This window comes from Tauraco erythrolophus, chromosome Z (assembly GCF_009769465.1).
Source record: "Tauraco erythrolophus isolate bTauEry1 chromosome Z, bTauEry1.pri, whole genome shotgun sequence".
Lineage (NCBI taxonomy): Eukaryota > Metazoa > Chordata > Aves > Musophagiformes > Musophagidae > Tauraco > Tauraco erythrolophus.
In genome coordinates, this window is record NC_141496.1 from 74,026,050 (window position 1) to 74,041,019 (window position 14,970).

Genomic DNA, 14,970 nt, shown 5'->3' on the forward strand with positions numbered 1-14,970 from the left:
ATTTAGAAATGCTTTCCTTTTTTTTGACTCGCTCCTCGCACCCCACCCCCAACCAGCAAGCCAGACATAGTCACATTCTATCTTCTATACAAAACTGTTTTTTTTTTTCCATTTTCTTTCTGTCTTTTTATTATTTTTTTTTTGGGAATGAAACAGTACAGACAAGCAGCTGTCAGTTAGCAGTGGCATGAGAGAGGTTTTTTGCACTGAGGAGGCGAAACAGGAATTGAGAAGAATTAACTACCATAATTCAGCTAGTGACTCGCTGGAGTGGACTGTTAGGATACAGCCTGATGAGAAAACGTTGCCGATTTTTTTAATTTTTTTTTTTCCAGATTCAGAAATAACCCAGCTTCTTTTTGTGACAAATCTTTGCAGCGTCACCCTTTCTGGATGACACCTTCCAATCTCCAATGCAACTGGAGACTGAAACTGGAGCTGCTCAAACAATCAGTCATTGATGAACTCTCTATGTGAATCATGCCTGCAAACGTGAAAGTGTGCATTTGTTCTCAGCCTGGTTCACAACAGCACTGTTTGTCTGTAAAAGCATTTTGTGCGGTACAGTCCTGGAGAATTGTTCCTCTCACTGCATCTTTCTGTAAATATTGCTAGAAGTAGAGTACATTTTAACAGTAAAAAGCATTATGCCTGGGCTGCTTTTCTATGTTGAAATTCATGCGAACATAATTTAGACCATCTTAGTGTAAACAGTTTATATTTTATAAGATTCAGTTTGGTTTTATTTTTCTATTTTTAATTATGTACATATAACAGAATAAATATTAAAATAAATTGTATTACATCTTGACTTTTATGAAATGACACAATGACGCTGCTTTCCATATTGCAAGTGCTCGTGTTCCTTGTGGTTTCCTTAAAGGGGGAAAAGTGAAAACTGTTGTCATTAATTTGAAGCATATTCTTTTCTCAGCTTTATTTGCCCTGGGTTATAACCCATTCAGGCGTGGGTGGGGGTGGGTTGGAAGGACAGAGAAAGAAACATGGGTGAAGGAGGAAAGCTTTCTCTTCTCTAGGCACCTAGGGACACTTCCTCTTATTACGCTTCTAAAATTCATTTGTCTTTTTGCATTGTTTCTTCAGTGTGTGATGTATTTCTTACAACTTTATTCCTTAGTACCCTCTTTTTTTTTCTTTTCTGTCCTGTTCTGTCACACAGCCTCATCTCCTATACCTTTCCCTCCTACTGGTACCTCCTTTTTGTCCTGTGTGGGAAGTGATTCACCTCCTTCACCCACCAGTACCCAGCCTGATGTTTGGTCTAGCACAGACCCTGTAAAGGTCATGTTGTTGCCACCTTTCCTAAGTGACCAGGCACAGCATGTTAGTGTCCGGGGACCCTTTCACCTCTTCTGCCAAGCCACAGGTAAGTTGGAAGACACCTGTATAAACCAGCATTTTCTGCATTATAGGTTTAGATATGTCACCATGCACTGTATGTAGTTTTACTTTTTTGATGTCTTTAAAAAAAAAAAAAAAGAAGAAAAAGACCACCTCAGGATGTATTGTGAACATGCTGTTACCAGGAATCTGGCACTGCGAATACTGTGCTGTAAAATGCAGGCTCTGATTTAGCAGCCTCCTTCAGTATATTAATAGTCAATTGACTTAATAGGCTCACTTGCATGCTGAAGGAGTTCACTGAGTCATGATTGCATATGGATGTTTAGCAGGTAGGTATTTTCACTGTCAGTGTGTTATGTTTGTAATTTAAAAACTACAGTTCTATTGGATTTGAATTTAGTGTATTTTTCTGGATCAGGTCAGTTAATCCTTTTTAGTCTTAATTTATTTCAAGTGGTAAAGTACTGTCAGTAATGGCAACTTCCATTTTAATATATTCTTCATATCTGAAGTGTACATGAGAAGGACAAAGCTGTTTTTTCTATAGAAATTCAACATTTGTCTTTCAGCTGTTGTTTGGATAGTAGTTGCCTACTTAAGCTAAGTGAGATTTAATGGATCTAAACAGGTCTTAAAATATAACCATATTCCTTAAAGGAAGAGAGTATAGATACAGATTAATTTTGGAAAGTAGCATTGTTTCATGGTGGTCTGGCTGTGACTCAGTGTGTGTTAATGTTACATGGAATCAGATCAAAATGCATAACTCTTTATTAGAGTAGGTCTTAAAAAAAGGCATGATTTGTATTTCCGTGGTGAAAAAGAACAACAGCGGGATCAGAGTTCTTTCAGCAATAATTTGCTCACTGCTGCTATAGACAATTCAGAAACTTTTTGTTGTCCGCCATGAAAAAAGTTGTAAAAATGGCATAAGTAGCACAAAGGATTTAAACAGTTTGATAATTGTGCTACAGATTTGAAATATATGTTAAAATTACTTCCTTCATCCAGCAAAGTCTGTTTTAACATGATACTCATGTGCTGCTTTTTAAAAATTGTCAGTAATTGTAATTGCCTTGGCAGTGAACTTAAGCAAGAAGGAGCGGTGTCTGAAAGTCAGCCTGCGGGATTCAGCCATGAGAAGGTGGGGGTGAATGTTGGAAGAGTCTGTAAGAAGAATCAGACATCCAAGAGATGCAGTGATGGCACAGGCAGGGGCAAGATGAGCCAGCTTTGGAAGCATTTCTGACTCCTCTCTCAAAGCAGTGAAGGACTGGACTTTTGAGTTATGGATGGGGGTTTTACTTCCTTTGGGAAACGTGAGATTTGGCTGATACAACATACCCTTCTCTTACCCAGAACTACGTTATTCCATTGATTTAAAACAAACAAACAAACAAAAACAACACCAACCATCATGACGATAAGATGATGATAAGAGGGCTGGAGCACCTTTCCTATAAGGACAGGCTGAAAGAGTTGGGACTGTTCAGCCTGGAGAAGAGGAGGCTCCAGGGTGACCTTATAGCGGTCTTCCAGTACCTCAAGGGGGCCTACAAGAAAGATGGGGAGAGGCTGTTCAGGAGGGCCTGTTGTGATAGGACAAGGGGTAATAGTTTTAAAATAGAGGGAGGTAGATTCAGATTGGATATTAGGAAAAAATTTTTTACCATGAGAGTTGTAGAACACTGGAACAGGTTGCCCAGAGAGGTGGTGGATGCTCCATCCCTGGAGACATTCAAGGCCAGGTTGGACGAGGCCCTGAGCAACCTGATCTAGTTGGAGATATCCCTGTTCCTTGCAGGGGGGTTGGACTAGATGACCTTTGAAGGTCCCTTCCAGCCCTAACCATTCTACGATTCTATGATCAAACAAACACAGCAAATGCAAAACAGCATACTAAACTGATGTAGATCTTCGTCAGCCTCCTGGGGCCTGCATGCGAGGATGGGTAAATTTATCCTGGGTGGGGAGTGGCTAGGTAAATGCCTTTACTAGGAAGCTCTCTACTTGGATTTGTTCACATTCCTTTAGTGCCTGTTGATATTTCTTTATATAAACATAGATGTAATGGACTGTTGTTTCCCTTAGCTATGAATAAAGGGAAAAATGTGTTCACAAGGAGCAGAAGGGTAAAATGAGACTGGCACAGATAAACATTGTACTTGGTCTTCTGTGTGAAGCATATGGTATCAGCAAACGTGTGATGCATATGCACAGATTGCCACATAGTCCAGTCAAGAACCTGAAGCTTATTTTTAATCGAGTTTCTAACGTTATTTTTATGAGAATTACTTAATTTCTTCCTTTTCTTAATTGTAAATGCCTGCTCCAAGCTGTCTGGAAACTCGGCAGGAGTTGGTGAGTTCTCTTAGTCTCTTACTCATCCCGAATGTTTTAACCTGAAAGCTCATCTAAGGATAATACTTTACAACCTTGTAACTGGCTCATTTCAACCACCTTAAGGTGAAGTGGATACACCACAGACTATGCAACTACTTGTTGCATATTGTTACTTTTTTCTGGAAGATGAGTTTTTTCAAGAATGGAGTACTCCTGGCCTTCCTGAAAAGGAAGAACTACATCTCCCTTCACAAATTGCCTTCCAGTTTCCTCCCTCTACTGCCCTGAAGAGTCTCGCGTCTTCACATTTCTCCAAAGACCTGCCTGCTAGATATGCAATGGCAAACATTAGATTTCCTATATAATTTCTGTAATAGAACTTTTCTCCCATTACAGAGTTTTAAAACCCTTTAAAGACATTTGAGGCAGGCTTCAAATAAATTGAACAAAATACTACACCATCTGGTGTAGGGGAGAGGCAGTGAGTTGATAATGTGTGCACCTACACCTGTAATTTCTCTGGTGTGGAATTTAGGTATACTAGAAACAGGCTTTTTCTAGCAGTTTTGGTTCTGCTTTTAAGATGTTTTACTGACACATCCTCCCCCAGCTGTAGAGTATCCTTGACCTTAGCTTCACAGATGAACAGCATACTAAAATATCCTGAGTGTGCTAAGCAACAATTTAAATGCATTTATAATCGGAAATGGTGCAAAACAGCATGCTTTGTTTGTGTTTCTGGCGTGCAGAGTCAGACTCTCCCGGTGTCCACAGTGTCAAGAAGTCTTACCTCCTCCCTTAGTTCGTCTGAAGCTAGAGTTTTTCCATAACTGTTTCTTAACTTCCCAGTCTCATTAAAATAACCTTGGGAGTGTGAACATAAAAGTTCTGCAAACTCAGCAATATACTTTAAAGGAGTTATTATTTCATGGAGATACTGAGATGAGTATCTGATAACACATGTAAAATACCTCTTCCCTGTGGTTATGCCATTGTAAAGGGAGTGCAAGAGAGCTTCCCACGTCCATGCGGGGAAAGTTCCACAACTCTCACAGAGTCTGAATCGTGAGTGATTCCCCACAGAGTTTCTCTCTTTGGTGAAGCTGGAGGTTGCACTGGAAGGCGTGCAGAAGGGTGGGCAATATCCGATGCACTGCGCTTCGCCGAGCGCTGCTGCAAACTGGGTAAAACTCCACACAAAGCGCCTGCGGAGCGAGTCTGACAGGCCTTGCCTGAGGCTGTCCCCACGTGTCTGAGGGTTGGCTGTACTGGTGTCACCAAGTGCAACATGGTGTCAGCAGTAGGGCTCGAAAGTCCCTACGCCCCGAGGTGTCCCTCATTTGCCCCTGGGAGGAGTAGCTCATCTGTCAGACGTTGATAAACCCGCGGAAACGAGTAAGCTTTCTCTCTGAAAGTAGCTTCATAAATCATTCTTGCATGAGGTTGTTTGGATTAATTGCATCACCCGTGATGCCCTGGGGTGGTCTGGTTGGTTGACGTGGTGCAATCCATGACGAGCTCAGGAGAGGCATGGAGATGTGCTGCAGCTGGAGCAGAATGAGCCTGCACAGGAAAGTGCTTTGTGCTGAACAACACATTGTCTAGGACTACAGATCACAGCATTTAAATTACAGCGTGTCAGTATCTTAAAATGGAGTTTACTTCAGTTGTTACTTTTTTCTACTCTTGCAAGAACACGAATATCAAATAGCAATTTTCCATGGACATACATTTGTGTTTTATAACGAGTTGCAGTTTTCTAGCCTTTCTTCTTGTGAACCGTTGTATAAAATAGTTCCAAGAACACCTCTTCTTCCTACTTTCGTTAGTGAGTGTTTCTTAGTTGTTATGCCTGTAGATAGATAAATCGTTAGTTCTTGAAAACAAACTGTTTTAACTGGTAGCCTGGAGCGGAAAAGCCCTGCATCTCCCAGAACAATTCGATGCACTGCACAAATACTTTAAAACTTTCTAAACCAATTTTTTAGGTTTTTTGCAGTGTATTTTCAGATTTACCTGGTGACGCTTTGTTGAAGTGCTACCCTTGACTTTAATCTGTGTGGTTGTTTAGTAGTCTGTGGCTGGTTTATCTTTATCCTCACCTGGGAATGCTAAGTTTGTACCTTGTTAAACAGTTCCATACCCTGTCTTATGAGTTAGCTTCTCCGCAGACCTTTGGTCCCTTTCCACATGCTCTCTGCCTACAACTCAGTTTCAGCACCCTTGGCTATAGTAATCTGTTAGTAGCTGTTAAGTTGTAGTTTTGTACCACTTCTCTCAGCGATTTCTACACTGACTTAAAGGCGTCTTGGTATGATGAAACCATTCCTTTGTGCAGATCTGCGACATGCCACCAGTTTTTACTATTTGAGATGCATCTAGAAGATAACTTGAAAAATTAAGATTGTTTCTTTCGTATATTAACAGAAAGTAATTTAGAAGTTTTAAGGTTATAAAATCCGGTAAATATTGCAGACTCATTTTGCATTAAAATCACAGACATTGAAATTATCCTTCTTGTTACTTTAGATTGCAGTATTTTAGGGCTGCAGTTATCTCAGTAGAACATTGGCTTTGTTTTTTTTCCAGACACCAGGGCTTGCTGTGGCCCTCTTACATCCATCCTGCATACAAAACCAGCAGCATTAAAAACCTTTGTAAGTGTGGGTGCTATCCTGGCTCTGATGGCTTCCTCCATGGTGACTTCCATAGGACAAGTGAAAATTAATTTCCGTAAGGCCTATGACATGGACGCTGCATTCTTAAATTCATCACCTTAAATTAATAAATTCTTAAAAAGATGTGAACAGCAGATTTTGAAAAATTCCTGTAGAAATTTCTTTTGCTGTGCACTGTTACTTGTAAAGTCTATGGTCAAGCTAAGAAACACATGGAAAGACATGCAGGAAGAACACCTTTTTCCCCTTTATTTAAAAAAAAAAACAAACACAAACCTATATCATTTTCTTGTAAGGACTAGAATAAACTCAATGGAAACATAATTTAAGCATAAGCCACATGGAGTTAAAAAAGGGGAGAGTAAGGAGGAGAAGTAGAACCAGAATGTTTTAGTAATTCTTCAAAAGATTTCCTTCATTTTTTCTTTCTGCTGATTAAAATCTTACCTTGCATAGTGTGTAGCTGACTGCATTTGTACAGGTTTGTCCTGCACAGTGAATAATAAGGTGCAGTTTGGAAACCTCTTGTGCGACTTCTGATAATTCAGAAATGCCAAAAACATAAGAAGAGATACTAAATATCTTTCTCCCCATGAGGAAATCCATCCAGTTAGAATCACAGAATCATAGAATGGCATAGGCTGGAAGGGACCTTAGAGATCATCTAATCCAACCTCCCTGTCATGGGCAGGGACGCCTCTCAACTAGACCAGGCTACTCAAGGCTCCGTCCAGCCTGGCCTTGAACACCTCCAGGGAGGGGGCATCCACAACTTCTCTGGGCAATTTATTCCAAAGTCTCACCACCCTCGTACTGAAGAATTTCTTCCTAAGATCTAATCTAAATCTGTTCTCCTTCTACTTAAACCCATTTCCCCTTGTCCTATCAGTGGACATTCTTGTAAAAAGTCCCTCCCCAGCCTTCCTGTGTAAGTTCCCTTCAGGTATTGGAAGGCAACTATTAGGTCCCCCTGAAGTCTTCTCTTTTCAAGGCTGAACAATCCCTGCTCCCGCAACCTGTCCTCGTAGCAGAGGTGCTCCAGCTGCCGGATCATCTTTGTGGCCCTCCTCTGAACACGCTCCAACAGATCTATGTCTCTCTTATGGTGGGGACACCAGAACTGCACGCAGTATTCGAGGTGGGGTCTCACAAGAGCAGAGCAAAGGGGGAGAATCACCTCTCTTGACCTGCTGACCACGCTTCTCTTGATACATCCCACGATGCGGTTGGCCTTCTGGGCTGCATGAGTGCACTGCTGGCTCATGTTGAGCTTCTCATCTATAAACACCCCCAAATCCTTAGGACTAGTAGTTGCAGCCTGCAAATAATTCTTACTGTTGTAATGTGCTTAAACCATTTCAAACTGCATATTGTAGCGTATCCCATATACACCAGTAATTGTTCTTGTACACTCATTGGTAAATTCTATCAGCTGCATCACATGTCAGCAGAGGGCTTAGGTAAATTAAGCCCATTGCATGGTTTTAAAAGTTTTTGTTATCTGCACAGTTTGAATAAGCCATCCTTTTAAGAAAACAATCTGTCAAAAGGTCTCTTGAGACTAGGGAAAACAGCCAGTGCCTACATGAAGGAGTAACTCTGCAAAGCAGCAGGTTTGCTGCTTAGATGTTTAGTTCAGCTCTTCATCTTACTTCTGGAATCGGGTTCTGTACGGGCTGTTTGCAGGGACAAACTGATGTGGTCACAAAACAGGCAGTATTCTGCATTTGAATTTAACATACACGTGATTATGGGGGAACTACAAAAGTGCAAGAAAAAGAGGTTATTGCAGAATCCATGGCAGCTTTTCTAGTATGACTAGAAAAGGTATGTAGAAAAGGAGATGTTTGCTTCACGTCAGGGTCTTCGAGATCCAAATGTAATTTCTGAATTACTTTTGGCGTGTGTCTTCTCTTAGGAGATTCACTTTGCTCTGTATTTTCTGCTATGTGCCATTTGCTTACCAGGTTCTACTTGACCTCCCAGCTTAGGCCTTCCTCTTTGGCAATTCAGCATAAATACTTACGCTGTTTTTCTCCTTGCCAACAGGCAAACTGAGATTCAGTAATGAATCACACTCAGCTTGGAGTGGTGCACTGGTACTAACTCCTAAACCCTGGCCACAGCTGAAAAGCTGGATTTCCCAGTCCTGCCTAGTGAGGTGTGATGGGTTTGGACTGGTGTCGGAATCTCTGGAGTGTAATCCCAACTTTATGCTCTTTTCCTCAGAACTTCTTGTTACCCCCACCAGCCCTGTTTGCAAGCTGACTACCTGTACGCATATTTTTCTTGTCCTCCCCATGAGAGCCACAACCTGTAGACTTGTAATAATTCCTCAGTGTGATGGCTAATTAACCGGGTACTGATTTGGAACATAACTGTCGCAGTTTTTTAACTATTTCAGCGGAAATTGCTTACCAGGGATGCTTCAACATGTTGTGTGCATTGTCCTCTCAGTGGACATGAGGATGTCATTTCCATCTCTTCCAGTCATCTTCCTGCTAGATCTTTCTGGCAAAAAAAGGAGCAAAAGCAGTCGCTTGCTCTCACTGGAGAGCAGGAGTGATTTCTGGAAAGCATCTTAACTCCCTAGAAGACGCTCTCCAATTTTCTTCACTTTCTTTTAAAACTTAACATAGTAGCCTTGTTAGCTGATGGGATGGCCAAAAATAAGTAAGCAAACTCAAACTGGAAACTCATATTTTCTGCCAGTTGCTAGTTCTAGCTTGCCAGTGCTTCGTTTGGTTGCTCTTCAGAGGCAGTTACCTGGGTTCCGATTACAAAACCTTTTTGTGGACCCACTCAGAGAATATCTAAATAAATGCTGTTCATGCTGGGAAGTTATGGACAGTTATGAATTGCGTTTTCATCTCACAGGTAACTCAGCCATTTTCCCCATCTGCTTTTAAATTCCACTCCCAGAAGGCAGGTGCCGCGTCCTACTTCCATCTGAACTGTGCATCACCTCCTCTGGTAACCGGCTACCTCTTCCAGGTTTTCTGTGGTTCCCATTTCACAGGAAGAACTTCCAGCTTTTCATCTGCCTTGGTAACTCCTGCATCAACTTGTGGTTGATGGTCCAACAAATGGACTAGTAATTTAACAAATGCACCAGATTTTTGAAGGAGTATATCATGCGCTCTTCAGCATGAATTATTTTGGTGTTTGAAGTAATGTTCTTTGTTGGCATTTCAGAGAGGTCTGTTTTCTTTGGCTTTTCAAGTGATTTTTTTTTTTCAATTGCTGTCAAGCTATTTCCAGTTTGTTTTCTAGAATATATTGCCCTTATTTAAAAAAAACAAAAAACAAACAACTCCCAAAACCCAAAACTGAAAAAAAAACCTATTATATGATGTAGGTCGTCTACCCTATACACTGTTTTCAGAAAACTGCAATACTTGTCTCAATTTAAAGATTCTTTCTTTCCCCACTTTTTCAGTCTGTTACCCTCCTGATTGCTTCATTTACTTTTTTTTTTAAAAAAATTTTATTATTATTTTGCTAGCTTGTTGGCAACAGTGACTCAGACTCCTACAATTCAAGAAACTGTGACCCGCCTTAAATCTTTCATTCACGTCCTGGGTAGTGCTAGTGGTTGTTTTCCATATTAATGATTAATTAATTTTCCTGTGCTAACTTTGATCTCTGATTTAAAATAATCTTTCTGCACCCAGATTATAGTGTCTTTTTAAAACTTAATCCCTGCTGTGGATGAGAGTTTCCTATATGGTCTTGGGTTTTGGAAAACTGAAACGTGTAGTTCAGAAGCATTAAGTACAAGTGAAAGCTGCAAACTAGGTAACAAGCATTGAATCCAGATGCCACTCTTTTTTTTTTTTTTAAATCTGCTGCATGTTGTGAGCTTTGGAAGGGATTTTGATATGTGTTGGGGAATACAGGGGAGTTTTTTCCCAAACTTCCTGTCACAGAGGATAACCTCTGGTAGCAGTTCTGTGCCTAGATTATAGGCATTTGTGAAACAGACTTTTGTTACCCTGCTAGAATTTCTCTGTGGGATACCTGTCAGTTTTCTCCATTGGATTGCAATTTGCTGTCAGCTTTCAGAGACGAGGAAATCTTTAAGAGGTTTAGGCTTGCTGATGGGTTATGCTTCATTTTACCCAACTCACCTCCCTCTACCTTGAAGTGTTTCTCTGAATAATTTATAGGGAAGCCTTGTTTTAAAGTTACCCTTCAAGAACCATGTTTAAAAATCAGGAAAAAAACAGTGTGCTAAACCAACAGCAGTGGGGAAGCACTTCTAAGTGTTTCACTACTGGGTACCTTTTGAAGTGTCTACGCAGCTGTGCAAGTTGCAGCATTTGGCAAAAGGAGCTAGCTTGGCCAGTACTCCCTCTTGCTCCCCCACCCCAGCCTTATGTCAGTGAGCTCTACTTAATCCGTAATCTCTCGCTTTTAAATTAGTATCTCCAAGCTTTCTTGAAAGCCATACGTCTGTTAGGATTTGATGTGTATATGGCAAATGCTTAATTTGGTACAGTTTAGCAGTGCACACCAGCGTGCTGCTCTGAAGCTGTAGCTGTATACATCAATTTTTTACTTCTGGATTTATTTATGTATTGATTTATTTTACCCTAAGATCAAACTTACACCAATAATTCACTGGGTGCATTTAGACTGTGGGTGTAAGTTTACAAGGAGCTGCAGTGATTTAAGTTTTTAATGTTACCTATAGCTGCTGAAATTTTTCCTTGTGGAAAAATCTTGAGGCAAAATCATCTGGCTATTAAATACACAGTTTGCAAACCTGCCTGACTTGACAAAGGTCAGAGAACCTATTTTTCTGGTGGAAACTACCTGGACAGTACCATTTCACTCAAAGCACTGAAAGCAGAGGTACAGAAAGTGGAATCTGTATGGAAAAGTAGCAAGCACTTCCACAGACACTGGAAATTATGAAGAGTTTATGCAGAGAAAAGGGGTAGTTCAGACCATGCAGCAAAGCTTTTTCATTTTGTTTGGTAATTGTTAACTTTTCCCCTTCCAAAGTTAAGGTGGTGGACTTGATTCCTTTTACATTCTCAGTAAAATGTATTTACTGAGATTGAAGTAATGTTTTCAAAGCTCACTGTTTGAAATATCTTTCATTGCTTAAACATAGCTGCTTATGTATCTGTATCTGCTGTTTAATTCTCTGCTTGAATGTTACGTTTTTAATAACATGACTTTTTTTAATCTTTTTTTAATCTTTCAAGCATTCTTAAAACGGATGGCAAAGTAAGTAGACCAAATGTGTTAGAAATTCATATTTTAAAGGTTGCACTAGACATGTAATTCATTTGTATTATAGCAGCAGTAGCAAATGCAGGGGATATGTTCATATTAATTTCCTTCATCTTCAATAAATACTTGTAACCATTACATCTGAGTCTGTAGAAAAATTAAATCTCACTCTAGAGTTGTAGAAAATGTGAATTTAACAGATATGATTGAGAGTTTTTGCAGATGAAACTGTCACAGTGTATTTTTTTTTTCTACTATTCAATCCTGAAAAGGACATCAAAGTAGAGAAAGTAGTAGCACAGTGCCTGAAAATCAGGAATAAACTGAAATGAAACACAAAGATCAGTAAAAACCCTGGCTAGTGCTTGAATCTAGATTTTGCTGTCGACTAATTTGTGCGAGTGTTACACACAAATTTATGGGGATTTCCAGTGCTTCTGACTGCACAGAAAACAAAGGTAGGGTAAAATTACCCAGCTGGAACTTGTTAAGGAGCTGACCTGAAACGATGCCATTTGCAAAACTTTACGAGTTCGGAAATTGGTGGATTTTAGTCTTTTGGCCAAAGGTGTGTCTAAACTGAGCTTTTGGCAGATTTCCAGAACAACTGTGATCTTTAGCATCAGAAAACAGAGCCGGTTCTCTGGCGTGAATAGTAACGTTTGGGATTGGTTTAGGGAAGCGTCCTGCACTGAACATACCATGTCCTTGCATGGCCCTAAAATGGCATTTTTCAAGCTCAGGGTGTCAGGTAATGGCCCTGTCCCCATGTGTTATGGCTTGAACTACTGCAAGTAAAACTTGAGAGCTTCTGGCTTTACTTGAGCACCTGGCTTTTAGCTTTACAATGCTGGAGTAGTAACTCTTCTATGCTTGGAAAAGTTTATCCTGAGGCTTGTGCTGAAGTATTCCCTCATCTTGCCAGTCTTCACTGTGGTCAAGTTGGTCTTGATTTCTCCAAGTCAGCTTGAACTCTGTGAACATTATACATTATAGAATCATAGAATGCTTTGGGTTGGAAGGGACCTCAAAAATCATTTAGTTCCAACCCCCTTGCCATGGGAAAAGACACATTATAGCTTAATTTCATTTCTGTATTAATGCTGTGTCAGATTTATTGTGGCATCTTTTAGAAATTACAATCCAGAGTGTTTTTGAAGGTAGGTTTCTATTCTTTGAAGCCTTTTTTTTTAACCTAGAGATCTCTATCTTACTGCTGTACTTGTGTTTACTGACTATTCGTCCCGTTTGTCCAAATTCCACCTTCAGCATTAGTTTACTGAAATAATTTGTCCCTGGTTCCAGACTTCCCATGATTTTAGTGACATGTAACTATCTACTGGTAAGTGTGGAATGAGTACAATCAGCCATAAAACACTTTTTTTTAAAAAAAAAAAAAACAACTGAGTGTGTGCTAGCCTAGCTGTTTTCAGTTCATGCTTGCCCTCTCCACTTTGTCAAAGCTATTATCAGTCTTTGGAGAGGTTGTGCCAGTTCCCTCCCTCCCTTTTTCTCTCAGAGATAAACTCTACCAGGCTTTAACTAGATCACGTTCTCTATCATTCACCCTTACTCTTGCTACTAATTTATGTCTCCATATTTGTAGTATATTAGTCTTATTTCCAAACCATTTAAGAATTTAACGTGACATGCTGAGGAAGTGCACAGATGTAAAGACCACTTTTTTTTTGTCTACTTGCATGATTATCTAAAATTTAATTAGTTTTCAGGACATTGACCTAGAATCAAATCTTTTCTAGAGATTTGCAATCTTAAATGCTTAGGGTAAAAGCTGACTTCTGTAGTAGTTTACCTGTTCTCTTAAGACATACTTGCAAAAATAATTTAGTTTCTTTGTACCTCAAATGAGGAAGGCTGTGCTGCCATTCAGAGAGACCTGGACAGGCTGGAGAGTTGGGCGGGGAGAAATTTAATTAAATACAACAAGGGCAAGTGTAGAGTCTTGCATTTGGGTAAGAACAACCCCATGTACCAGTACAAGTTGGGGACTGAACTGTTGGGGAGCAGCACAGAGGAAAGGGGCCTGGGGGTCCTGGTGGACAGCAGGATGACCATGAGCCAGCAATGTGCCCTTGTGGCCAAGGCGGCCAATGGCATCCTGGGGTGTATTAGAAGGGCTGTGGTTAGTAGGTCGAGAGAGGTTCTCCTCCCCCTCTACTCTGCCCTGGTGAGGCCGCACCTGGAGTACTGTGTCCAGTTCTTGGCCCCTCAGTTCAAGAAGGACAAGGAACTGCTTGAAAGAGTCCAGTGCAGGGCCACAAAGATGATTAAGGGAGTGGAGCATCTCCCTTATGAGGAAAGGCTGAGGGAGCTGGGTCTCTTTAGCTTGGAGAAGAGGAGACTGAGGGGGGACCTCATTAATGTTTATAAATATGGAAAGGGTGACTGCCATGAGGATGGAGCCAGGCTCTTCTCAGTGGCATCCAATGACAGGACAAGGGGAAATGGATATAAGCTGGAACATAGGAGGTTCCGCTTAAACATGAGGAAGAACTTCTTCCCAGTAAGGGTAACAGAACACTGGAACAGGCTGCCCAGAGAGGTTGTGGAGTCTCCTTCTCTGGAGATGTTCAAAACCCGCCTGGACGTGTTCTTGTGTGATCTGATCTAGGTGGTCCTTGTCAGGCAAGGGGATTGGACTAGATGATCCTTTGAGGTCCCTTCCAATCCCTAACATTCTATGAAATTTCTCTTTACATCCTCTCTTGCTAAGGCTAGTCTGGATCCTAGGCCCCGAGGGAGAAATAAACATTAGAATTACTGCAAAGTTCTCAGCTTGGCCCAGCTGCCTGTCTTTTAAATGAAAAGGGTCTGATACTGCCAAATACACTTCAGCCAACCTTGCTAATTTTCCAGGAACAGCTGTTCTGTCCTCTGGGCTACTGTCAATCTCTAATTTATTCAAGTTCTGTCCTCACAGGTTAAGATGAATAACAGCAACAAGGCTAAAAGATTAGATTGCTCTTTGTTGTTGTTCCAGGCTTCTTCCAAGTTCTGTCTTGCCCAACTGCTTGGTGTGACTAATGGTTCTGTGCTTTTTCCAGTTCTGCTGCTTCATTGCTACTTCCAGCATCTTTGACACACTGAGTTCTGGAACTTTTTCCCCCTCTTGGCCTTTATTTCAGATTTTGCAAGGCATGTCTCAGATGGTTTCATCTTTGTACCAGAAGCTAGCTTGATCAGCAGTAGGTAACATGGCCTAGATATACATGAAATTGTATAGGCAAATGGTGCTGATGTTCATCATCTGCTCTTATCATGTTTGTGGGGTAAGTTCCCCCTTGTGAGAAGCCAGACAGAATTCCTTGATACATATGAG